The sequence below is a fragment of the Amyelois transitella genome, chromosome 3 (assembly GCF_032362555.1).
Source record: "Amyelois transitella isolate CPQ chromosome 3, ilAmyTran1.1, whole genome shotgun sequence".
Classification (NCBI taxonomy): domain Eukaryota; kingdom Metazoa; phylum Arthropoda; class Insecta; order Lepidoptera; family Pyralidae; genus Amyelois; species Amyelois transitella.
This window is the reverse complement of record NC_083506.1, coordinates 10344229-10371574: the sequence shown is the minus strand read 5'-3', so window position 1 is coordinate 10371574 and position 27346 is coordinate 10344229. Positions and strand designations below refer to the sequence as shown.

At 34.6% G+C, this 27346-nt stretch overlaps 1 protein-coding gene across 2 annotated transcripts in view; it reads left to right on the top strand.

Annotated features, from left to right (window-relative positions):
- Positions 1–683: 683 nt before the first annotated feature.
- LOC106129833 (ADP-ribosylation factor 6) overlaps positions 684–27346 on the top strand; it is a 32564-nt gene continuing 5901 nt past the window's right edge. For both annotated transcript variants that reach the window (XM_013328523.2, XM_013328522.2), the window contains exons 1-2: positions 684–756; positions 7367–7473. The gene's annotated coding sequence lies outside the window, so the exon portion shown is untranslated. The remainder of the gene's footprint in view (positions 757–7366; positions 7474–27346) is intronic.

The window sequence follows — 27346 nt, the reverse complement described above, 5'->3', positions numbered from 1 at the left end:
AATCGTGGATCGTGTGTGTCTGTGTATAGGTCGCGCGGTGGTTTAAGAACGCTCGGCAAAAGTAGAAGGGGCATGCGCAGTGATCAATTTTTAGGTCTATTAGGTGCGACGAGGAGAGAGGGGGGGCGGGTGTGCGCCGACGGCGACACGGATTGGTGGATTAGTCACTCTTTACTTCCCGCGTTGAGTTCGCGCGTCCCGTGTCTCTTGGGGACTGTTGCGCACAAATTGTTTTATCGTATTTGTACGCGACAACTTAAAATAATATATCAATTCTCAAACAGTACAAGTCGCCCCTACCCTATGTCCGTCCACGGTTGAATATAACTATGTCAAATTTCATCAAAATTGGTTCAGCCAGGTCAGGTTAAGTGTGAAAACTAAACATGCATACACACATACACATTTATAATATAAGTAGGGATTATAAGTATTTATAAGGCACAAAATCCATGCTAACATTATAAGTATATTATAAGATATGGATATACATAGTTAAATAACCGAGTTAAAACATAGGCTACTTTTTTTTGGAAAATCACGCGGGCGAACTTGCGGGACAACAGCTAGTATTAAATAAATAAAAAAAAACATTTCCCTTAGCATTTTTGAGCGCGAATGTACACATGCGCCGTTTGCCCCCACTATTTTTTCCGAGCGTTCTTTAACCACCGCGCGACCTATAGTGAATGTGGAGTGTTTTGTGTTGTGTTGTGAGTGATTGTTGAATTTATTGCGATATATCGGTGTCATGTGGTGAGTTTTTGATAATATATTTTCATAGATTGTTTTTATTTCCTACTATGCGCCTTGTACATGGGATATAATATGGTCCCATTGGCCGTTACTTGACCGCCATCGCCCAAGCTTCAACTCGGATCACGGCAGTCGGCACCGCCTTTTTTACGGATTGTGATTCGTGACATTTGAAGCATTTTATCTTGTTTCTATTGAAGAGAGCTGACTGCCCTATCTGAGACTTGACGTGATGATGCTCTTTAGCAATTTTCTCAGTGACCTAACCTTGCACTTCAATCGTTTTTTGGTGTTTTTATTCCGGTGTTAGGAGGTAGATAATGTTGCCTTTTCCTGGTGATGATTCATAATATCATGAAATTGAGTTGCGTGTTATGAAGGCTTGTCCCTTGGCAATATAATTTCTCATGTAGTATTTAAATTACGAATACATATAAATGGGCTCCAATCGCGCATCTATCCCTGTGGCTTAGGCAGAGAGTACATTTTCCACTTGCTATTATCCCTGTATACTGTTGCTTCACTCACATCCAGAATTCTCTCATTATATTAATGAATACATACACATTTTATTCACTATTAATTTTCCAGAATTCTCTCATTATATTAATGAATACATACACATTTTATTCACTATTAATTTTACAGTGTCATAAATTTGAAGTCAGCTTTGCCAATTAACAGCCAGAAACAGATTGCTACGAAGAATTCCATAAGTTCAATAGATGAAGTGTAAACATTAAAAAATAGTTTGCTTCTTTTATTTTCGAGGTCAAATATACCTACATCACTTTTTTCAGAATTTCCAATGTGAATCCCTGTTTGCCCCCAGGGATGGTTACAAATCAATATAAAATGTAAATACATGTATGCATATTAAATGATGCCTCTTTTCTAAAGGGGGGGAGTAGAGACTACATCTTTCCACTTGCCACAATTTCTGCATACTTCTTTTACTTTATTACAGTTTTGGTGACTCTTTATTTGACCTCTCAACTGGATGTCCCTGATTAATCAATGTTAAATTTTGGACATAAACATAACATGTTCAAGTAGCTGTTAGGTGTGTTTTATTAAGTGTCATGACAGTTTTAAACTTGGACAGTAATTACTTAGCCCCATTACTGATAATGAAATGGTGAATGTGTAAGTCATTTTATTAATCAGCTTTATTTGTATACTTGATAATGTCTGTTATGTGGCAGTAAAGCGACTTGTTTGGGATGTAATGTAAACAAGCCAGTTTATTTGAGCTGGGAAGGTAATAAAATTTGGTCAGGGTTACGCCCTGTAACCAATATCCTTAGCAGTGTTTGTAAACTGCGATGACCACTTTTTGTCAGATGGACAGGTCTCATTGTCGAGATGTAAAAATGAGAGAAAGAGAGATTTCTCATTTCTGAGTGTTCCTGATTCACCTTCCACTGATGTTTCAGGGGCTAGAGTTTGCTTTAACAACGTTATTCCTTTACCACTCCAAAAATATTTTTTTAAATATCTGACAAGTGCCTCTGTAGTGTTGGTCTGGTGAAATGGTTTGTCTTCGTGTTTGATACATACTTACTTGAGGTTGGGTCAGTAAGTAGCCTGGTGATGGAAAATTTAATTTAGCTTGATAGTCTTGTATCTTATGACTCAACATTATGATTAGCATTGGCTCAATATTTACATATATGTAATATTGCTGAGTCATTCCATTTTATTTGTTTTCGTGTATTTAATTAAGCGCTTTACCTGATTAGTAGTATATGAGATAACTTTACTGACTTACCGACTCACCCTCCTTGATCAATCCGACTGGAACTGAACTCATTCCAATACTAAGTCTGAAGTCTCTGTATCAAAGTGATAGAAAGAACGAGAACATAAAATATTAAAACATTATGCCTTGTCAACTTCCCTGAAAAGTATTTCTCATGTAACTAATCATTTTTCTACACTTATCTTTTTCGTATGGCAAAGTCCCTTTGCCTTATTCTTAGTTTCAGAGGTAACTTTTATCCACAATGTCACGTGTACTGCACATATATGTATTTAAATACAAAAATGTTTTGTCATCCCCACCCCGGGTAAAAGCTATAGTCACAACAATAAAATTGTACCTATAATCACTTTGGAAGAGGTCATTACCGTGAATATGACGAGGATTCCGACGACGTAAATGGGCCTAAAATGATTATAAATGGTCAGGGATAGACATTTCGGGAGGCTTGTCAAATAAACGTGTGTAACGGTAAAGAATTTATCCTAATAGTTTTAGCTGTATCGCAGCTACAACTAAGTATTAGGATTGTAAGCGCATAGTCTCATTTGTCATGCGCGTCAAAGTACGCGATGGCGTGATTATAGCGCATGGCAACATAGTCAAAGAATGCGTGTAATTTATAAAGGATAAGCGGGGAAGCAGAAAGAAACTTGAGAACCCCTCCTTGTTTGAAGTCGGCTGAAAAAGGGGTCAGGGTTATGATAATGAAATTACTACATAGGGAATTAATTTGGTTTCGTTGGAACCTCAACGGTTTGAATGCATACCTTCTTGCTTACGCCACTATGTTTAATCCGTATAAACCATGGCGATAAAATTAATGTGGACCGTTAAAAGGAACTAAATGGAAGAAGTGTAGGTAAATGTCCGGGTTTTTTTTTATATTTTATATACTAATATACAATGTAGCTTGATTATTTTGACAATTGTGTCTAGTGATGGGACACGTGTATTTAATTTGTCAGTGCATAATCTTTACTTTAACTGCGTTATCTTCTGTTCGTGGAAAACAAAAATTGTAATATTGTCGCGCGAAGTAAGGTTCTGTTATTACCTAACCCAGCATGTAAAGTACTTGTCCTACATCCTACTATGAGCAAACCACAGGAAAAGATAACACTACACAATGTTGCGATTAGCTAACTATCGTAAAAAAACATATTTGTTTACAACTACAAAAAATCATGAAAATTAACAAGTCTATTGCCATGTTAGTATTCATATTGCCACTTTCACGAGTGTCAATTAACAATTTTCGAACCTCTCCCATCTCTTGTACGCACCGCTCATTGGCCCGCTCTCGCCTGTCACTTGCCAGTTGGATGCCAGCTGGCGTGCGTTACGGACGGAAGCTCCGCGTGCTCTCGCGCAGACAGATTACTGTGGGCACAGAGCATGGACCTGTGCTTGCCAAGGGATACCTATTGCAGTGTCGGTTTCACAGAATATCTTGTTAAAGTGTGTGGGTGACTAAGTGTTGTTTAATGAGTTTGTAAGTGAAGTGGATATTTGTTTGAATTCTTGGTATTTCGGATTACTTATTGGTCGTGTTAAAGGTGAGACACTTTGACACACCTTAAAATGTTTTTGTATTTTATCTCCTTTCATCTTTAATTTTATAGCATTGGGGAATATAACATGCATATACTATAATTTTCCCCAATGCTATAAAACACCCCTTACGGGATAGACAAAGTCAACAGTCTTGAAAACGCTGAAAATTCACGTTCAGCTGTATGGCTTAATGACGATATTGAGATTCAAAAAGTGACAGGTTGCTTGTCCATCACCTACAAGAATAATTTCCAATTTATTACCTTTTTCCTTAGTCGGCTTTTACGACATGAATATGGAATAAATTTCAAAAGCTTATATACCCACCTCATAATAACGAGTACCCTACCCCTACACCCCATTCTATTTGATCAATTGGCAAATATATTTTCGCTTCTTTTAATGTTCTCAAATTATGGTTGTATTAAAAGAAGGAATTTATTTACCATTATTACTAAGTTAAACCACCGAACCTAAGGTTGTCCCGAACAGCCAGATAAAATAAATAACTGGCTAAATAAACATAAAAATATAAGTGGTCGTTAGTTATTGCCAAGCTTACACGGCATCGATAAATACAATAATGACCTACCTATTTCGGTGTCGTGAGTAGCTCAATTTACGCGGTTCACGATACCGGTGTCAAGCGGGTCATAAATAGAATATTCTCACGGTAATATTCGTGTCAATGACTTTTTAAATAAACCAATTTGACGACAAATTTTAAACTTATTAAAAATAAAAAAATAAATAAAGAATGGGCCTGGGGCGTTTGTCAATACGACACAAAATTAAATATCTTGATTGTATTCGGCATAAATCATATATTTTTTCTACGCCTTGTGTTATGTTGTTGAGATAAATAAGGTGCAAATACAACTTGTTTTGACCATTATCCAAATTGCATATTAAGTTTTACTTTTAAAACATTTTGGTAATTTTCATCGATCTTTATATCAGTCGAAACAAAAAAATCCTTAATATTAAAATATTAAAAAATAAATTATAAATAATTTTAATTGTTTCAAGTTTTTATTGAAGAATTAATACCTATTATAATTTTACTTCAGACCAATAACAACACGTGCCATCTTATGAATCTTTATAAAATTCTACATCGCTAATATTGTTTTACTTCTTGAGATTTCGATTGAAAACTCGAGCAACGTAGGTCAAGCTAGGTAGGTAGAGAAAGTCCCAGATTGGCAATTTCCTGCTAACAGTTTATCTTACTATCTGTCTGATCTTGGCAGTTTAAAAACTTGGGTAGTAATAATTGCAATATCACATAATAAGCCGAAATTGAAATACTTCAAATGGCTTGGTAGCGAAGAAAACACAGTGTTGTGACAGCTGTTTCTCTTTCCGCGCAGAATGTTAAAGGCAATCAAAGGAAACTTTAATAAACTTGGGATTCTTCTTAAGGCGATGGGCTAGTAACCTGTCACTGTTTAAATCCCTTTCCATCATTGGGCTATACAACTGAACGTGGCCCTTCAGCCTTGCCCTTCAAGACTGTTGGGTCTGTCTACCGCGGAAGGGATAAAAACGTGATTGTATGTAGTTGTATGTATGATAAAATTTAAAAATACCCTTGCTTTATTGAAATAAAATTCCCTAATACTTTAATCCGCTACCATTTGTAAAACAAAAGTACTAGTGTAAGAAAGTAATTTTGATCCAATAAAATGTTATTGGGGATTTGGGAATCTCAAAGGCGTTGGTGTGTGCGAATTCTATTCAAATCATTGAGCCGCTAAATCGAATCTTTCGCTTTGTTTTCATTGTTCTCATATTTTAGCTAGTAAAAAAGTAAATATCAAAATATTTTATTATTTCGGCAAAATTGGGATGGGTTATTTGTGATATCGATTGTCTGCTTCTCTGCTTTACAGACTTTGTTAGGAAGACGGCTGATTGCTATACATCTTTTAACTTATGGTGCATGTTAATATGAGCTTTTCTCTTTTTACTCGTTAGCGATAGTCTAGCGTTTTCTTTGTTGTCATGTATATAGTATCGTTGAGTAAGTATCTCGTAACACAAGTTTCGAACTTACTTCGAGGCTAACTCAATCAGTGTAATTTGTCCCGTATATATTTATATTTATATTTATGTAAAATTTAACGATTTGGTTCAGCCATTGCATATCGACACACCGCAGAAAAGATAAAATCACAACTGGCTCAAATGAATCTCCGAGTTATTTATTAAACAATTAAAATTAATCTGATCAAGACAGTTTCCTTCCGAATTGTTCTTATATGTAGGTTTTCATGTGGGACACGCTATAATACAATTCCGTGGGTAAATAGAAGTAGGTTGTGGTTAAAACTAGCCGAGTGTAGGCTAAGTGACCTTGAACTGAATTGTTTTTACATCAAATGGTTGAAGTATGGTTGAAGTATTTTTATCCAATGAATCACATAAGTTAAAAATATTAATTTGGTAGCTTTACTCTAAGGCAACTTCGAATCATCCTTTGCTTTTTGTACTTCGTTAATAAACAAAATTTAAAAACACACAATTTTGTTATCGTTGAAATTCAAGAGTAAGCGTTGGACTTATACCGAGTGAACATTAAGTTATAGGTAATTGGCCGAAACCTGAGTAGCAAAAGTAAAATAACCAGAAATACTATCCAAATAGCACTTGAACAGGAAGCGCAGAAAATTTTTAACTTATCCAAAAATTTGTAGCTTGTTCCTTTGAGGGGCTCTTATACGCGATCCGAGTATCCGGGAAAATATAATTCGAGGTCAATTCGAGGCGGAGAATACTCCAAGTGTTTGGACCCTTCCTCTTCAGAGAGATGTGCGTGTTTGATCAATATTATTTTCATGATCATCTTTTTGTCATCTATAGGGTAGTCAGATAAAAATCAATATATCAATGAAACATATTATCATTATTGATAAAAGTTTAAGAATCCAGCGAAGAAAACCTGTTGGCAAAATGCACAAAAATTAAATAAATCTATTTCAAAGCTGATCCAAAGAACTTTTCATTAAGTTTATTCTCTGATCCATTACATTAACAGTTGTCCTATAAGATTAAGAAGCTATGGCTTCAAGCCGATCAAAACTAACTTCTAGAAAATTGCCTCAATAATACTGTAGTTTCATTAAATTTTGTACTTTTATTTTAATGTTTGTACCAGTTTATTTGAGTTTCTTATAAAAAGCTTCTTCCTCAAGAACCTCACCAGCCTTACGTCTGATGACAGACCAACGCTCATTATAGGACATTTTCTACAATACACAATCACGAGTAATGTTTCCTTTGTTGCAGGTTATGTGTGCGTGTCGTTAGATAACCGTCAACAGTACTGTGATAGGATTGTTGAAGCGATCCAACAGTGTGGAATGGTTCCGGTGTGCTGGCGAGGTCTTGTTGATGTGAGTACACCATACTTCTTCTAGCACCTCAAACAATTAATTTTCCTTCGTGAATACTCTTACTCTCTACTTCTCCTGGTGCCTCTCTTACTATTGTAGAGTGGTTGTCATTGGTGCATACTCCTAATTAATAACGAGGCGAAATAGTTTCTACGTCAAGCTTAATAATTTTAATAATATCATACAAATTAATAGTCTAAATCCAATCCGCCTTGGTAAGTCTTATTTCATTTGTGGTTAGGTCACGGAACACATTTGTTTCGATATAGCAGTCTTGCAATAGTTGCTAAATTTAAATAAAATTGCCGAAGAAAAGTTCTATGCTTAATGAAGAGTTCAGCGCCGGAATACATTTTAAAAGCAAGTGATATATTCTCGTCGATACTTGTGACTTTGATGTAAATTCACGTGACTAAAATGACCGGTCTCAATAAAGTGAGCTCATTTAAAAGTCATAGGATGCATTCGTTATAACGTTTGATTTACATTATACAGAGACACACGTAATTTTTTTTTTATTTCATTTGCATTTATTTAAATTTGCCAATCTAAGGTCTGCCGCGCCGATGGATGCATGGCTAGGGGCGAGCCTAGTCTCGAGCGTGCCACTTCCGCCATGGGGTTGGGCGACCCCCAGGTAATGGCTAGCCTTACCCTGGCATGCGGGGCTCTGCTGGGGCGGACAAAATTGTTCCCTTGCGTCTCGTGGGAATCGCATGGATGCAAATTTGTTGAAAGAGCACCTAAATGGCGGCGATGGTGTCCACACCCCATCACGTCTCGTTCCCGGCGGGAGCGGTATGCGGTCTGCTGAAAGCCGCTTTGCGACGATGAATGAGCAGATATACAAGGAGAGTGTGGAGGGAAAGGTCGGGGTGGGAAGACCTAGACGAACATATCTTGATCAAATTAAGGACGTCCTGGTGAAGGGTCGGGTCAAAAGTGCCCGAAACCGCCGAGCTTGCATGAAGAGAGTTATGAATGTGGATGAAGCAAAGGAAGTATGCAGGGATCGTGGCAAGTGGAAAGAGGTAGTCTCTGCCTACCCCTCCGGGAAAGAGGCGTGAGTTTATGTATGTATGTATGTATGTTCATTTGCATACCTGCGCTAAGGTTTAAAAATAAAACAGTTTTGTTTTAGTTTAAAAAGCTAGCTATATTTAAGGCCATCATTATGCTTATCATTATAAGCTCTGTTGGGTTGCCTGTCTGGGATAAATTTAATAACGAAATCGTATTTATCCGAGCTTTAACATCTGTTACATCAACTTTATATGTACGGCCCCTATCAACAATTCAGGCATTTCTCGGTAAACCAATTAGTATACATCATTCACCTACGGACGTCTAACCAATTCACATTGACCAAGTTTGTTAGGCGAGTCAAGTGGCAAAGGTCTACATGACGTCATAATGAACTTTAATTAATTGCAGTTTACGAATTTATAAGTTAACGGTTTTAAAATATAAGTAATAGAAAGTATTTGATTAGTTAAAAGTTTGTCTAGTGAATAATAAAAAAGAACAAAAACTAGAGTGATTCAATCGTAAACCTGAACAGATTTTATAGGAATCACATTAATTCACCTTCACGGATAGAGGTTGCTATTTAAATAAAAGTTTATTGCTTTAATCATATTTTAAATACATTTATTACTATCTAGGTCTAGAGTTCCATGATCACGTTCCCCAGGTCCCGAAGCACCCTTAAATTGGCAGTGTATGTACTGGCATACATTTACTTTGTAAAAATATTTGACATAGTAAAATAAAAATGTCTGTGTCACAAATCATTTTAATTCATTGCAATACTAATTATTTTTATAAGGAAAAATAAAACACGTCTCTAACAACACTTATTTTGACATTCGGTCTCGAAAATGGCGGCCCGGCGTAGCTCATCTGTGTTGACTAAGGTATTTATATTATTTTAACTTGGTTTGACATGGTTTGTGGTGTTTTTATGAACTATATTTTATGCATAACAGTATAATCGAATGGATTTGATATGTTTTTGTGTATGGTGACTTTGTGTTTTGAGTTTATTTTGGTCGGTAAACTGATGTATGCTGTGGCATACATTGCCAAATTCGTAATGAAAGACCCTTCGTTTTGTCTGTATGACACAGCATACATTGCCAAGTTTGTAATGAAATGCTTTATTTGTAATTTGCAAGATACCGCATGTATTTGTGATTTGGGATTGCTTTTTATTTTTGGTTGAAGCATGTTTTTTTGTTTCTTTGTTGCCAGCAAACGCTACTAACTCGAGGTGGTAGAATATTAGCTCTTGTGCCTGCTGAAAATGCACCCTCTGACGATAGCGAGCGCTCAGATGTCGAAGAGGAATTTCGTGTACGCACCCCGCTTTCTTCATTTTCTTTTCCAGCACCTTCTATTCATTCTTCCTTAGAAAGACTAAACATTCTAGATGATGACGTACATTACAACAGCGACAATGTTCCACTTACGCCCATTTTTCAAACAGTATATTCAAGTCCGTCTTTAGAACCAAATTGCAATAAAGTACCGGTGCTGAGTGATATTTCGTCACTCCCAACAACTCCTCTTACTCCAGTAAATCCACCAAATCCAAAAACCAGATCCCGACGTCGTCAGCCCACCGTTCCTGTCCGGAAAAGACCGAGACTAATGAAAAAATTTACTTTGAACTATCAGTGGAAAGAAGCCGTTTTTCGACACAGAGCTATTATAGAAGAAGACTCCAATTATACAGATGTTCCGGATATATCAGCGTTGGATTATTTTTATAAATTTTTTTCGCCAGACATTCTAACAGATATCGTAGAGCAAACAAATTCTTACTCGAAGAATCCCAGAAACTGTCAATTAGATTACCATGTAAAGGCGTAATTTAGTCATTTCAGTTCAATAAACGTTTATACTATTATTATCTTTTGTATTTGTTTTGCTATTCCTGCTCCTGGATAAACTTCCGTCGAAATTTCATAAGTTTTAGGACTCACTTCCGTCGGTATTTCATTAGTCACTGCACTTGGCAATGTATATCCCAGCATACACGACTTTGATCCCTTGGTTTTCTATCCACTTGAAAGAAAGAAAGAAAGAAAGAAAAATATTTTATTTGATATCACAAACGAATACTTGGCAATGTATGCTGTGTCATACATGAGTTTTCAGGAAAACTGAAACGTAAAGATATTTTTTCGTATTTTTTTGTAATGCCTTAAAACGTCTTAAACCCGATTTCAATAAAAAAAATCGGTTTATGTAAAAAAAAAAATTCTGCCAAATTAAGGGTTAATGGCAGAGGGTGCAACTGGGACCACGCCAAGATGAGAAAGTGAAAGAGGATCGTAGTCGTTGCCTACGTATATATTCGCTTTCTATTTCCCTAGATTTTAAGCCCTACTTTACTTACCATCGCTCCTCCTATATATCCTTCATTTTAAATTCTATATTTTGTTTAATAGTGGTTTCGTTGTTTGTTTAACATACACTATGTGAACTATGTCTACGGACTTCTCGACCTGCTGTTCTACAAACAATACCTTTAGAACAATACGCCGTCATGTAGTTTCATGTTTAGCATCTAGTGGTCACGTTGCTCGGTTACCAACGTCGATATTTCCACATTTCGTCATTATTTTGCATTTGTATTGAAATTGCAATATTAAATGCAGCAGCGATAGGTTTGTTTGTTTGTAGTATTCATATTCGTTGGATAGTTATGAAATGTCACTGTCGTTTTGACAAACGTATTATTTCGTTGTGTTCATTTTACTTGGTTTATGAAATTTTGCCAGGTTAATTTGTTTGTTTGTGTATTCATGAATGTTCGTGTATGAATGAAATCTTATATATAAAATTCTCGTGTCACAATGTTTGTCTCCGTACTCCTCCGAAACGGATTTACCGATTTTAACCAAATTTTGCATGCATGTTCAGTAGGTCTGAGAATCGGCTAACATCTATTTTTCATACCCCTAAGTGTTAAGAGTTGTCCAAACTTAATTTTTTTTTTAACTACAAATTACTTTAAAATTATTTATATGGCAAAACAACGTTTGCCGGGACAGCTAGTACAGTATAAAATTTTGTTTATCTCGCTTTCTCAAAAAGTATTTCGATGAACTCATCAAATATGAAAGTCAATTACGCAAAACCTGATGACCAGTAGTTAAGATATTCTTAAATAATATACTTACTTATAATGTTAAAAAATAAAAATGTTAATTATATACAATGTACACGAAAACCAACCAAATAGTGTACGTACTCGTAATCCAACCTCACAGACAACATAAGTAAACTAACGAACTTGTAGTTTCAATCAAATTCTCCAAAGCCGCTTACTCCTACAATATTCTAAATATATTTAGGGTTGCCAATCGACATTTTAGCTTTGGTGATAATAATTGGATTGGATTTGTATGTCTGTTTTAAATGAGCGCCAACAAATCGATAAAACAAGGTCCAAAGTTGTAAAAAGTAACTTTCTATCGGAACGGAAATAAGTCGCAGGCGAAATCTTGTAACTAATAATATACCCCAAATTCTAGAAACGTTCCAATAACTTAACAATACGTTTGATCACATAGTATAAGATTAATGTTTAATTTTTTGTTGGATTCGTTAAGGGATACGGATTCCTTCCGTAAAAAGAATTTCGTTACTTCATTGTACGGTGCACACGTACACAATAGACCAGACAACCCTAAATAGACCGTAAATCCACGGGTCCATTACGCCAGCTTTGCATTCCTTCCAGTTCGTGTTTATTGAATTTCTACGAAGCGATGTGTTCGATAGGATTAATTAAAGGATGAATGCCAATAATTGATAGGTTTGCTTTTCTGAAGGATATACAAAAGGTGTTTACCAGTTGATCTGAATGAGAGCGTATTAAAAGCCTTATTCTATTAAGTTTAGAAAGAAAAGGTTCGCCAGATTGAGTTACACATGATGCTGATATAATTAGAATATATATATATAGCCACGTCTATATCTCTCGCGGGGTAGACAGAGCAATCAGTCTTGAAAAAACTAAAATGTTACGTTCAGATATATGGCTCTATGATCAAATTGAGATTCAAATAGGGACAGGTTGCTAGCCCATCGCCTACAAGCGCAATCCCAAGTTTATGAGCCTATCCTTAGTCGCCTCTTACGACTTTCATTGAGAAAGATTTGGAGTGGTTCTATTCTAAAGGGCCAAAAATCACACAGCGGTTTTAAGATTGCATTAATAAAAGTTATAATCTATTTATTACACGTAAAATGAAATCCTATCTATAATCTTTCGGTTCAATCGTACCTTTTATTAGTGAACGATTATTTAATTTAAAATAAATCAAAGTGTACAATAATAGTGGCGAATGTATCAAAAGAGAAAATACAGGACAGTGAGATGCCGACTGGGCGTAGTAGAAATTGTGTCATTACAAGCAAGTTAATACCCGGCTCACCGCAACATGCTACAAACATACGCCACAGGCTTGTGGTCTTGAACAAGCCAATAAGATTCCATCTTTGTTTCTTGATGACACCCAATTGCACTACCGTGATTGACATTTGTTTTCGACGGTTAAATTATAAGAGACAGCACGTAAATTTTCAAAAATAACCAGGAGGAAAGAGATTGTTTTTTATTTATATGTAACCGATAATATTATCATTACTCCATCGCAACTGTTGAAATCGCATTTCAGTATTTCCCTCAATTCGCACGATTCTGAACTCCACTGTAAATAAATAACTTCTATTTATAAATAAGAACAATATTTATTTTGGCATTTGATAGGTATTATCATGCTTGTTGAGCTAATTTCAGAAATCGAGTGGCCATTAATGGTTTATTATACTTGAAATGACATAAAGATGTGATCACAAACTTTAATATTTATCCAGTCAGAAATAATTATTTAGTTTTTCAAATCGGTTAAAGTAATGCGGATGCTCGTACGTAAGTGTAATTCGTAAGAACAGTTAGTTGAACATACTCTGAATATCGATAGATGTTGGTCACGGTAAAGACAATACTCCACCGGCGCCAATATCCGGGATGGTCGGCGCGTTTGTTCTCCGAAAGTGTTTCTACGTGAAATGGTTGAAGAAGTTGATGATTATTCTAACTTAGAAGACGGAAAACAATTTATTTGTAGTAGTTTAGTAGTACTCTTATTGGGTTGATGGTGAAATTAAAAATACCACTGTAGTAAAAACTTGATGGCTAGTTCGTAGATGGTGATGGTTCTTAAAGTAATCTGACAACTAGAACCTTTTATGCAAATTAAAAAAATAAACCTCTTCAAGCTTCAGCTTTTTTATTAAAATTTTGCCATGTTGTCTGTCATCCAAATTAATAATGAAAAAGCTAATAATACAATCACGCCTTCGCTATTCAATCCGAATAGCAACCGCGTAAAATCAATAAAGTCTGGTGTCGGCTGTCAGCTCATCTATCTCACTGAATCAACTAGGTGTAGTGTTCCGGTGACCCGACCGCCTGTCACCATCTGCTCTCGGATAGCCAATACCGGGAAATTTGGCGAATTTAGCTCCATTTTACCTCTAGTGTACATTGTACGCACGCTGAAAGGCTTTGTCTATCGCAATTTCGTTTGGTAGTCAACCTTCAAACGAAATTAATTTGACCCTATCTGCTGCTTCAATAAGACAATTTTCCCGATACATTTTCAGTACAGTATTGTGAGAGTTAAATGTCTTTGTTGAAAGTTTTGATGAATCTTTTGCCCATACCTACTAATGGCCTTGAAATTAGGCTGTACAACCTTCCGGAATATTAAGATTTACGGCTTTCGATGTCTAACAACTATTTCATAATAGTAATGGGATTTACTGTGATTGCTTTTATTTGACAAAATATGTTATTATTGGGTAGTTACAATAGCTAACGGTAGAACTTATGAGACATCTGAATCTGGCATGTGGTAACTTAATTTTTTAATTAAATCAATCGTTCTGTTGTCGTTATGTCTGTTTGTCACATCACTAACATTGTAACTGCTTTAGTCAATCTCTACTGTTGAAGCACTTCATATATTTCCTGAGAATAATGACTGCAATTGCATGATTTTGCCAACACCGCTTGTTAAATTTGTTTAAAACTTTTCCACTTCTGAAGTGCATCTGTTTGTTTGGTTATATAGTCTGGAGGATAGAATGCAGTGGCCGTGTGACCAATAACATGAACGGGAAATGATTTTACTTACCATTTGCTTTGAGACTCTCAGAGACGTGGACATGCTTTTAGATGAGTTTATTCACCTTGCAAACGTGGTGTCGTATTGTCTTTGACATCTTAAAGGGCCATATTAAGTTGTTTGCGCGAAGATAGTTTTAACATAAGTCTGAGTTTATTTGAACATTTAAATTCAGTGTTTTGAGTAAACTGTAGAAAAGATTGCTGTAATGAACTTTGCAGTTGGTGAATTCCAATTTTTTCCAGACGGTATCCGGTATTTACGCGGTTGCTACCCATAAAATAGTATTCGAATAGAATGTTTTTATTGAAATGCCACTTACGCCTATCTTAATTTTTACTAATAAGCTGAACTTAACCTTATCTTTTGGGATTCATTAGTTCATCCAAATAATTAAAATATTTTGGCTTTGTTTTTTAGAACATAATTTTGTGTAAATTTATTTAACTTTAATCTTTTGTTTTCGTTCTTAACTTAGAGTTTCTCCATCTCTTGAATTTAACGAGATGAGCAATCATCCGCATAATTACGAAGCTCAATTACATTTCTGCGTTGGTGGAATAAATGAAGTCTGAAAATAGACAACCCTTACAAAATGGAGGTATTACATCCTAATTCCCATATTTGTCTATAATCTTATCTTAATAAATTTAACTTTGACATAGAAGTCATACTCGTAAGGCTTCATATGACCGTTTTTATTAATTGATATCATAATGGAACGTTGGTCAGACGCCGCTCTTACCCAGAGGACGAATGACCCTAATTGAAGAATGTAAGTACAGGAAGTCGAGCATTGTTCATCTAGTGATCAGTTTAGAGATTTTGTCGTTGAGAAATCTGCTTTACAAAAAATTTAAAGTCTTAATGTTTGCAGGAGAAGCGTTGATTTTTTTTATTAAGTCCGATCTTTATATCTTTGTCATAGTGTACTTAATTGACCTTCAAATAATGAGTTGTTAATTTGATCCCTAATATGGATTTAAACGAGTAGTGAACTGCTGGTAAAGTTCAAGATGAAGTACTCAAATAATAAATTTGCAATCCGTCCAGCCGTAGATTGTCTAGTTGCTTTATATCTAACAAGTGTTTGAGGTATCGGGTATTATAAATTTTAAAGAGAGTATCGTCAGCGTTATCCTCTTATCTTAATAAAACCTTGTGATCACCACAAATTGAATTTTAACACGAGTTAAAACGCTTCAAACAAATACAGGTTTTGTTTGTTGTTTGTCATATTTTTATCAAAACGTGCAGCCGCCCCATCTTATTGAACACATTCATCCGTCGCATAAATGTATTTTAATAGGTGTGTATTTTTTACACATGGCTACAATTGTTCAATTGTAAGTATGGTCTGTTGCTCAGCTTTGTTATTATTCGCTGGGAATTGGATCAAGGTTACTTTGATAACTTCACTAGATAATTGCTGTACACAATGAAGATATGGTTCTCAATTTTTACAGTTTGGGCAAAGTTTAATTTTGAGAACGTTGTCCTTTAATTACAGTTGGAACATAGGTGTTGAAGAATATGTGTGAATCGAATTCATACTAATAATTGTTGATGATTATTGCACAGTTAGCAATATTCGCTCAAATTCTCTTAAGTTACCGTTGTACCTACGTTTTTCAAATTCCGTACGGACGTGCGTTTGCATCGGACCTTTAAATCTATTGTAAAATTCATATACTTACCTAAAATATATTGGAAGTTTAACTTATCTCTCAGAAGGTTATCACAACGGATGTAAGTTCTGACTGTACATATTGTTTGGAATAATATGATAAAATAGCATAACCTACTGTTATATGCCTGATTATGTAAGTAAAATGTTCATGGTCGCTCATATATTTTTTATTTCATATACGTCACTTTGAATAGTACTAAAGGTTGTCTCGATTATGGAATCGAGACAACCGGCATCATCTGCCAGTAAAACCTCATACCTACCAAGCGAAATTACTTTAAGTATTTTATTGTGATCTGATATTGTATTTGCCTTAAGAGGAAAATTTATTTAGCTGGAAGATTTTCATTGTTTATTAACTTAATATACGGTTACAGATAACGTAAGCCTCGTTATGCCTAAACTCTCTTTTGTCAAATTAATTCAAAATGACACAGAGATATATGGCGAAAGTATCATGGCAATGCACACGCCAGGGCAGCATATTTGTACGCACAGAGATAAAGTTAGTTGTGAAAATAGCCCGCCATGACACAAATTCCCTAATCTGATTATGTAACGTCCGATGCGTTCTGGCTTCCATGACGTGATCGAGTTAGGAGATCGTATAGAGTTTGAGGGCACACAAATGTGTCAGCAACATGAAATGTGACTCTTAGGCCTACAAACCTAAACGATTGCAATAATTGATTGTAGGCGTCGGTATAAAGGTTCTTTGTTGAACAGACTAACACCAGTCGTCCAAGTCCAAAAAACTATAAACCTAATTCGATAGTAGAAGAGAACTAAATTGAAAGTTGGAACCATTGAGAAAGACCATGATATTTCGACAGATTTTCAATATTTTAAAAGCTTGAATTTCTTTCAATCTATAAATCTTTTATTAGAACCGACGTGGAGGTTATACAAGAGGTTTCGTGAGCGCTATCTAAGTGCATGGAAGTTAAATTCTTCCGGTTGGCTGCGGGCGGTGTCGTCAAGTGACATTGCATTATTATCGTTACGTTGTTCCTCTATAGTGGCCTCAGATACTGCAATGTTAACCTAATTTAGAACCGATATCAAATTCAGGCCATTCATTATAAGGTTGAATATTTTGAGATTTGTCTAAATATGCTTTAGAAATTCGGGCGTGAAATGTTTTGAAAAGTATAACTTCTTTTGCATTCCGTTGGTTTCGTCTTAGTGGATTAAATATAGCCTTAAGCTATTACACACAAAAACCTCTTCATAGAACAGATACCTTTCATTATGTTTCTTATTAGATTTAATAAGTATACTTTTCATTTTCATCTAAATGACCTCGATATCATTTCAGCTAACTATTCCGATAATACTGGATTGTGTGATCGTATGTATGAGTAATATACTACTGGTATCTACAACAAGTACGTATTTTCTGTCTGTGTCCAATTACTGGAGTGGAGTAAATTACCTTTTGAATTGTTTTATTGAGTAGGTATATGTCACTGTACTCGTATTCCATTATTATTGCATCCAGTTGAAAAAGGTCAACACGTGAGGTCGGTTCTATTTTTAAATTTGGGGTATTTATTTGGATCAGTATATAGGTTAATATCTAACCTCTTATTATCACTATATATCAAGTAAAGTGCCCCTATTTTCTCTGTGTGTATGTACCTATGCGCTAATCACGGAAAATCGTGGACGGATTTTGTTTCCGTTTGAAATGTTGGGAAGAGGTTTTTCTGTGGCAAGTTTATCTATAATTTATTATAAATAATACCCGTACGAAGCCGGGGCGGGTCGCTGGTATTAAATTAAAAAATGTTGTACCTAATACTGTTAAGTAAGAGCCGTTAACTAATGGAAAATATTGTGTATTGACAATGAACCTAAAGGCAAGGCCATTGGCGCCCAAACAGTTTCTTTGATAAAAAAACGACTTAATCTTATCTATTACTAAAACAACTTATATAATCTGTGTCATAGTCGCGTCATTTTATCAAATTAGTTTATAATCTTGTGTTATCTTAAAAAATCTTAAGTATTTTAATCTCACTTCTAAAATCGAGAGATTAAGATTTAGGTCATAATTTTTTTATGGTATTATTACTCATTCATACTACTTAATTATAAAGAGGAAAGATTTTGTATATTTATAACGAATAAACTCAAAAACTATTGGATTGATTTCACGAAATTTGGCACATATGTTAAATAGACCTTTGGGAGTAACATAGTCTACTTTTTACCAGAATTTCCCAAAGAAGCAAGGTTCCGCACAAAAGATAGTGTTCAAATAAAAATCATTATAGTTAAATATAATGAAATTAATAAACTTAGTAGGTGTTAAATTTTTATTTTGTCTTATCGCCAATACATTTGTGCAAGCAACAAAACTTTTGAACATTCATTCCCTTAAATTCTTTTTTAATCAATTTTGTTGTCCGAATCAGCTGCGTTTTCTATAGAAAAATATGGTTAATTTCTTGGTCTGGCTTCGAGACTATATTTTACTTTAGATGTATCATCATTTTATTCACCAATTTCCTCAAACAGTTTTATGTGGAAGATTTCAATTCTACTAGATATAGAGTAACAATAAATGATGTAAGTGGCCATTCCTTTACCACGTGTAAGAGTCAGCAATTATACTTGAAACATATTTATATCAAAACATTACGTTACCTCCGTAAATACCTACGGTTGTAAACATCTAGTTATAAATATCCACTTTACATCCAATATAAAACGCAATTTATGTTCAGCATTTTAAACGTGTAGGAAACAGGCTTCTTGTTAAAATTAAATCAGCTTTCAAGGCGTAAACCCTTAATATTTTCCTCGGCGCTCATGAGATATTTTATGAAAACGGGGATCCTGATTTAACGGTATATTAAAGCAGTAAACATTAAATTAGGTTAGCTAATGTCCTAAGCTAGGGCATTATCAATTTTATAACGCTTCTTGCAAAATTTGTTTTCTTTTGTAGGTGTGTATTATAACGAGTTAGGTAGCTTTGGGGCATTGATCTTACTAATTAATATATTTCAAAAAAAAATTTGTGTCTTCTGTCTTTATGTAAAACAAGAAATACATAATAAACATGTTTGAAAAAAAAATAAACAATCAGGAATGTTTCGGGCATAGATAGAATTTTGACACATTTATGACTACAAAAGAGGAACTAACAATTACTACTTCCGGTCAAATATGGGGGAGGGTATTGGGAGGGTATTCCCCTCTGCTCAATAAATCGAGGGCATATCGGGATGTCATTACAAAGGGTAGGGAAGCGATAAAAGGCAGTTGACGACAGCCATATTGCATGGTGCAAACCTCGGCTGATCTTATGTGTAATCTTACATTCGTAAAATAATTGTTATTTGTTTATTTTTGACGATACAAGAATAAGCGAGTGCCATTTTTAAATTTTGTCTAAAAATTTTTATTGGTAAAGGGAGTAAAGATGTCGTGTTGGTAAAGCGAAAGAGTGCAGTGTGGTTCCCGGCACAAATACAAAGAAGAATAGGACCACTCCATCTCTTTCCCATGGATGTCGTAAAAGGCGACTAAGGGATAGACTTATAAAATTTCGATCCTTTTTTTAGGCGATGGGCTAGCAACCTGTCACTATTTGGATCTCAATTCCATTATTAAGTCGAGCAGCTGAACGTGGCCATTCAGTCTTTTCGGGACTATTGGCTCTGTCTACCCTAAGGGAACTTACTTACTACATAGTTAAGATGTCGTGTCGTATGATGTATTACAAATATTATAATATAAACCTACATTAACTACAAAACATCTCGAGTTTGTGGCGAATGTGTAGGTATGCCTTGTGGAATACATTATGGATTTTATAATATTCCCACATGCGTACTTATATCTACACGCGTAAAACCAAAGTTTTAGTTTGCAAGGACAGTGTAGTACATTACATGAGTAAAATAAATATTCATATATTTCGCATTGTTACAATGATAAGTGGCAGACAATATAAACCAAAAAAAATTAAATTGATTCTGTCTTAGATATGTAAAAGTGGAATTTGTTGATTTTAGCGATAAGTTGAAACCAAGAGAAACCTCTTGGTAAAGTATTTCATTTCCTGGCTAGACTAGACGTCGCCATATCTCGGTGTTGCTGTAAATCGGTGATAAACACCGCACTAAACCATAACTTGGTCCATTCCTTAATGTTACCAAAACAGTAAAGTATAAAGTCAGTAAGAAGTTTAATTGCGATTGTAAATTTTATATTAACTCTTAGAGGTATTTCTTATTCATTAAGAAATTAACTATACCACTGACAAAATATCATAACTGGTATCAGATTGAAAATTATATTTATAAATCTAGGCTTTAGTTTGAATCTCAATTCCATCACTAAGCCATACAGCTGATCGTGGCCTTACAGTCTTTTCAAGACTGTTGACTCTGTCTACCCAGCAACGGATATAGAAGCAATCATATAGTTTTTGTAAAGTTTATGAATTTAATGAAAGTTAAATATATATATATATATATATAATGGAACTGTGTGTGATGTTTAATTGTTTTCATATTAAACTACTTCATTATTTCATCCATATGTCGCGTTTCCGCTACAGCCCGGGTGATCGCTCTAATTATTACTTCTGACATAGTAGTTATGTCCAGATTTAACGCATGGCCACAGTAACTACTGCATCTTGAGAATAGCTTCTCAGTGTAATGTTAAAATTTCATGTTGAATGAAATATTGTATCGTATCCGGCTCTTAGGACTACTGTTTATTCTTGATCTGCTAAACTTGAATGAAAGTCAATAGACTGTATAAAGGATAAAAAAAATTTGGATCGATCAAGTATATTTATTTCTTTATAGAAGTTATTTGCGGTTTTAATATATCAATAACTAAAGTAACTTCTAAGCCTCAATTGTCAAAAAAGCCTTTTGAAATGTCACGTACTTCAATTGTAACTGTTAAGCTCTAGGATGACGTTGTTTGAAGTTGCTGAATTTTGTTGACTATTTCAGCCTTTTACAGTTCCGTTTATTTTCGTCGACACCTAACGATTCAACATGTAGGTTAAAGGAGATAAATCTATATATAACCTCTCAAAGGCGAACTCTGCCCTTTTCCAATTGTAATCGTTATCTGGAATCGCTTCGATTATATGAAATAGGTACAATGATAACACTACCTTTTTATCTATTCTCCAATAACTTCTCATTGTCTATGAGAAGGTAATAAGTTATTTCATATAATATGAAGAGGTTTGTTATTTTTGATTTTTCGCTAACTAGTTATTATTATTACAATTACTAATTTACGCAAATTTTCCCCTTAATTTCATCTAAGGTAACTCTTTCAAGAAATTTTGTCTGTACGAAATCCATCATGGTTTAAATTAGCTTTCTTTCGTTAACTATTTGTTGTCATGTTTATTTCATTTCTATCTTACACGTAAAAATATATCACACTAACATTTTAATTTAGCGTTATCAATGCTTGTTATAACGTCTAATAAGGCGGATGATATACCGTTAGTGAAGTGTCCGCCATCGCGGTCACGGCCCGCGAATCCATTTTTTACTCTTCACCTACTGAGAAATCGTGTTGCTAGACGGGTTTGAGACGGTCATTACAATTATGAATGGACAAACTTGCTCCATCGCATTTCTAAAAAAGTAAACACAAGTTCACGGTTCAGTTATCGACGGTCCGTTGATCGGTGGTACTTTTTCTAATGTTTAACCATATCGCTATTTATATCTTTTGCATGGTCGGTGTTAAAGATAAACAAAACAATTTATTGCAACACAAGAATAATACATCATAACTGCCCATTGAGACAGAGATGGTACAATGAGTGGACTTATGGCTAAAGCAATCTCACAGAGTACTATTGGGTTAGAAGGAAACTAAAACAGAAGAGTGAAGTTGGCGCAGATTCCAATGCATTTGTTTTTCGGGGTTGTAGGAAGTCGGTATAATTGTGTATTTTTTGTGTGCTTTGAGTTTGGCTAATGATGCAAGTCGGTCTCAAGTGATTAAATTTCAGTTTTGTGAGATTACAAAAAATATTACTTAAATTAAGCCGCAATATTTGTAACAAATGTACAATAACGAAAAATGCAACAAATATAATGTATTTGGCAATTTTAACATTGCTCAGAAGTTTCGGGTAGGGTGTGGTGGTGGGTATTTCCAAAAGACGGTTACTCCCGACATTTTATTATTGACAAACCAGTAAATCTCATTGTAAATTATGATTAATTGGTTTACTTTTTAGTTCAATAAGTTAAAAATGTATCGCAATATTCAAGCTTGAAATCGTTAAAGCTCGTTTAGCACGAAATCCGATTTGGCACGATACTGCAAATACCATTTTCGCCGTATTGGGAATATCCAGAGGCTGAAATTTGTAATTTTTGCAAGTCTGCAATTGTTACATTCGGCTGATCTTGGTCAAAGATCTTGATCTGAAAAAGTTTTGTTTTGTTAACAAGAACTTATACATCAATGATATAACCTTATTAAATTTCAAAATAAATGAAAACGAATATCGTCAAGTTTTACTAATTGGCGTTTGTCCAACAGCCGTGGGCGGTGGTGAGGGTTCCCATTCTGAGTCTAGTGCAGGGGTTTTGCCATTTACTGCTGTTGATTTTGATATTACTGAGGGGATTACTCTATTTTGAGCATTGTAAATACACTGGGGTGGTACCTAATCGGTGCGATGAAACTGAGATTTTAGATGGCGTCGACGATACATTGACGATATGTTGATTGTAGGTATCATTAGTAGTAGTACATTGAGTAGCGTCGAGACGAAAGTCAAAGTCAAAATAACAAAAATCCCTATGAGGTATAAGTTTCAGTATTAAAATGTTTACTATACATAATTTATAATGAAGAACACAGCTTCTTCGCCTGCGCTAAAAAGCAGTCTGATATAGTGGAATAAACTGTATGTAGTGGTTGAACTTTTTAATACCAAATATCTTATGGTTATTTAAAAAGCGATGATAAGAAGTCATTGTCACACAACAAAATCATGATGTCATGAATGGAATACTTTACGAGAGGTGTAGTTTGTGTAACTTTATTTATAACTCTGATCACGTGCTACCGGTATGGATACAAATATTTCACCGGAGGTAAGCGAGGAGAATTTAGTAGACTACTGGTTTAGTAAAATACATTCTAGTATTCATGTTGTAGAATAATTTATTTATATAAACGGTTTGCACGTTAATTAACTGATTTTTTGAAATAAACTAATAATTCACGTATGATTTATCCACATCCACACTATAAATAAAAAGAAAAGATTTGTATATGTTTGTAACGAATAAACTCAAACTACTAGACTGATTTTCACGAAATTTAGCACAGATATAGAATAGACTTTCGGAAGTGACATAGGATATATGTATAGGCATAATTTTTCTCTGGAATTTCCCACGAGCGAAGCCCCTCCTAAAAGGTACATAGTTGGTAAATTTAAACGTTAAGATCGACATGTGCACTTTCCAATTGGCTTTAACTGAGTAATCACGTGGAAATTGTTACGCCCTAGGCGTTGACCGGTCGGAAATTGAACGTGTGTCCCTCGATAAAAACATGCTTTATCTATGTATAGCTCCACATTTGTATTAAAACATTGTTACAGTTGCTGTGGAAACCAAACATTTATAAACATTGTAAATATGTAGATTCAACCTTGAAACAGACAGAGTGCATTTAATGATAACAGAAAACTTACATCACATGTCATATACTTGTATGACTAGTATTAAACCAACATAATTATCTTCTTCCTCCTGGCTTTATTCCCGGTTGCATCCTCATCACTCTGCGGAGGAACCCGGAGTATGTCTTTAACAATGGATCCTAGATTGAGATAACTATCTAACCCGTATTGGATCGATCACGGTTACACATCCAGTCACCTGAATGTGCAGTGCAATCCACTAGCAAAATTATTAAATGGAGATATCCAACATTTCCCAATAACTTTTTTAAATATTTAATAGACATTGGAAATGTCCCTAAAGTGTCAAAAAAGTGTCTTATTTCTTACGTCTCAAATTAAATTTTCATTGTTCAATAAATTATTGTAAAAAACAGAAATGTCGTCTCGTCAGTTGGTTTTCAATTTTTCTTTTGATCAGATTTGTTTATTCTCCTTGAGCCAAGATACCAACATAACGGTATTCTAATTATGATATCAGAATACATGATGCCAAACCGCACTTTGGTCTAGGTGGAAATTGGTACCAGCGCGTGTTTGTCTACGTCACTTTATTTCGTTCAATATAAAGTAACAAAGTTGGAGTAGGTAATAGCAAACAACGTCATTTAATATTCTCATCTCATCCCAATAGTGTCACAAATGAAGTCTTTGTTTTTTAAAAAACCAACTTTTTGTTTTTTAAAAAGACAAATCAGATAAATGATCTACAAATAAAACTATAAAATGTTCATCCGTTTGTTTTTTGATTTTAAAATGGCTTAATTTAAAAATAATTCTTAAGATTTTATGTATGTTTTTGTGATACAGGTTAAGGATTATTACATTAGTTATAATAAGAACTAAAATAACAGTTGAAGAAACAATGCTGTAATGCTTTACAGTGTATAGAAATCTTGTTCTCTTGAGGTTTAGTAAGATGTAATCTTCACTGAATAAAATAAAGCGGAGACCTTCGAGAATGCCTTAGTCAACATACATACAACATTAGATTATAAAGCTATTCACCAATAGTCTCATAAAAAAGACGGGATTTGCAAACCACATGAAAATCTTATTACAGTATAAGCCTTATAAACAAAGCTTAATAGCATGCCTCGGCGTCATAAACGTAGAATGTCGGTGGGTCGTCAATTGAAACACGAACCGTAAATTGGGTCGACTGATCAGATCACGGTCTTAAACATATAGTATTCCGGTTGCCATGGTTTCTATAAGCAGCAATTTTTCAATTAGAATAAACTTTATGGGTCTATTAGCTATTTCATTCATATAAGTTCAAAGGCCTTCGAACTTCTGTTTAGGTCATTTACTTCTAAACAGAAGCAAAACATCCCACAGTCAGATAAAAATGAAATGGTTAGTAAATAAATTGGACAGTGGAAAACGTACGTAACATACTGATTGTATTGTTTGCACCTAGGCAAGTAAACGCGGTGGCCAGCTGATAAATTGATAAATGTGCCAATTGTATCGATGCGGGAAATAAATATCGATTCAACCAAATATAAGGTATTCAAGGACGATCAGGTTATGAAATCTGATAAAACCTCAATAAGAAATTACACGATTCTATAAATGATTTGATATATCCGTCACAGAAAACTTTATAATCTTAATACACGGCAACCCATACATTAATAAGAGATTGAGAGAATTGATTAAATTTACTCAGACGGAAAGAGCCAATTGAATAAAAAATCAATCCAGTCTCGCAGGAGTAACGAGGATTCAAAAGAAGATGAATCTCTTATACTTCTTAACTTACTGTGACTATTTGAAAGCTGTGAATGGATGAGATAGTGGCACAGATTATTTAAGCCCCTTACTGTATATTTAGCTCGATGCATCGTATCTAGGGCGACTGCGACATACTTAGGTAGGTCGTGGGATGTCGTTCTACACGAGATTTCCTTGTCTTGATGACGTTAAAGTGTATTTACCTTTATAATGCTTGAAATAAATAGAATGTATGCATTTGCAACTCTTAAACATTTTTACAATAAACATAGAAGATCGTCCGTATATTAAAATTTCTGATTAAATGGATTTTGTCGAGATCATGTTGACAATACTTCTTAGATAAGAAAAATGTTATGCCTACTTGTTAATTACAGTTCATGAAAACTTATTCACTTTATAAATGAAATTATTAACAATTTGTTATCAATGAAATTCTTGGTTCGAACCAACTAACATGAACTATCTCACACTAATAATTGAAGTTGAAATGGCAGGATAATGCCATTTAAAAACTCTGCCTAAAAGTAACTACTAAAAATATATTTTTTGTTATTGTATTTTAGCTTATTTCAAAGATATTAAAAGTGTAATGCATATTATTCTCGACATTAAAAAAAAAGATGTTCGAGTACACTTAATAGATTTATGCCGGTAAAGAGCCTCCCGATAAAATACTCGGCGAACAGAAAATGTCTGCATGAATATTGATGTTCTTTCACTTTACGAGACGTGTGAGTGATGGTTCATAAATTATATAAAACTTTATATTATGAAGCATAATGTGAAGAGCAGACTTGTAGATTAATTGTTTGTGGTTGGTTATCTCTGGTGGCTAAATGTTTAACGTTGTTGTTAAGTTACCTGCTTAATTAAATCATAATATAAACGTTGTGTTCTAGTTTGACTACATTATAAAGTGGTTTAGGTTATTTTTGTTCAGAATTCCTAATACCTTGCAGACATTGCTAGTGGTGATTCAGCATGATAGATTATTTCCGAGAGCGTCACCCCGTTCCTGATTGATGGTAATACATTGATTGTAGATTGTAGGCCGAATGCATTAGGCCCCCGTCTGTATTCTGATGAAATGGGCGACCTTTTCACATGTATTGAGTTTAATAGTGTTTGTGGTGAAAACTAAAACCAAAATTACGTTAACGATAATCTGAAACATGTTACATTGATGATTTCTTAATAACTGGTAAACTCTTATCACTGACACGTTCGGCTACTACTGTTATTACCAATTTTGTCCCACAAATGTGAATAGTTTAAAAATGGTCTTCACAAGATCAACCTCTATAGTTGGTCATGTAATAATCGTAATTCGAAGAGCAGATTATTCGTTGAGCATTTCTAATTCCCTTTCTCTAAAATATAATAAGTTTTTATAGTTTGATTTATTTATCCATAAGTGATTTGTCGCCAGGATTTTTGATCAAATACTAAAATGAAATTATTGTCATTGGTGGTAGGTACTATCTGCGCTGAAAGGCATTTACCAGTATGAAAACAGACTTCTTG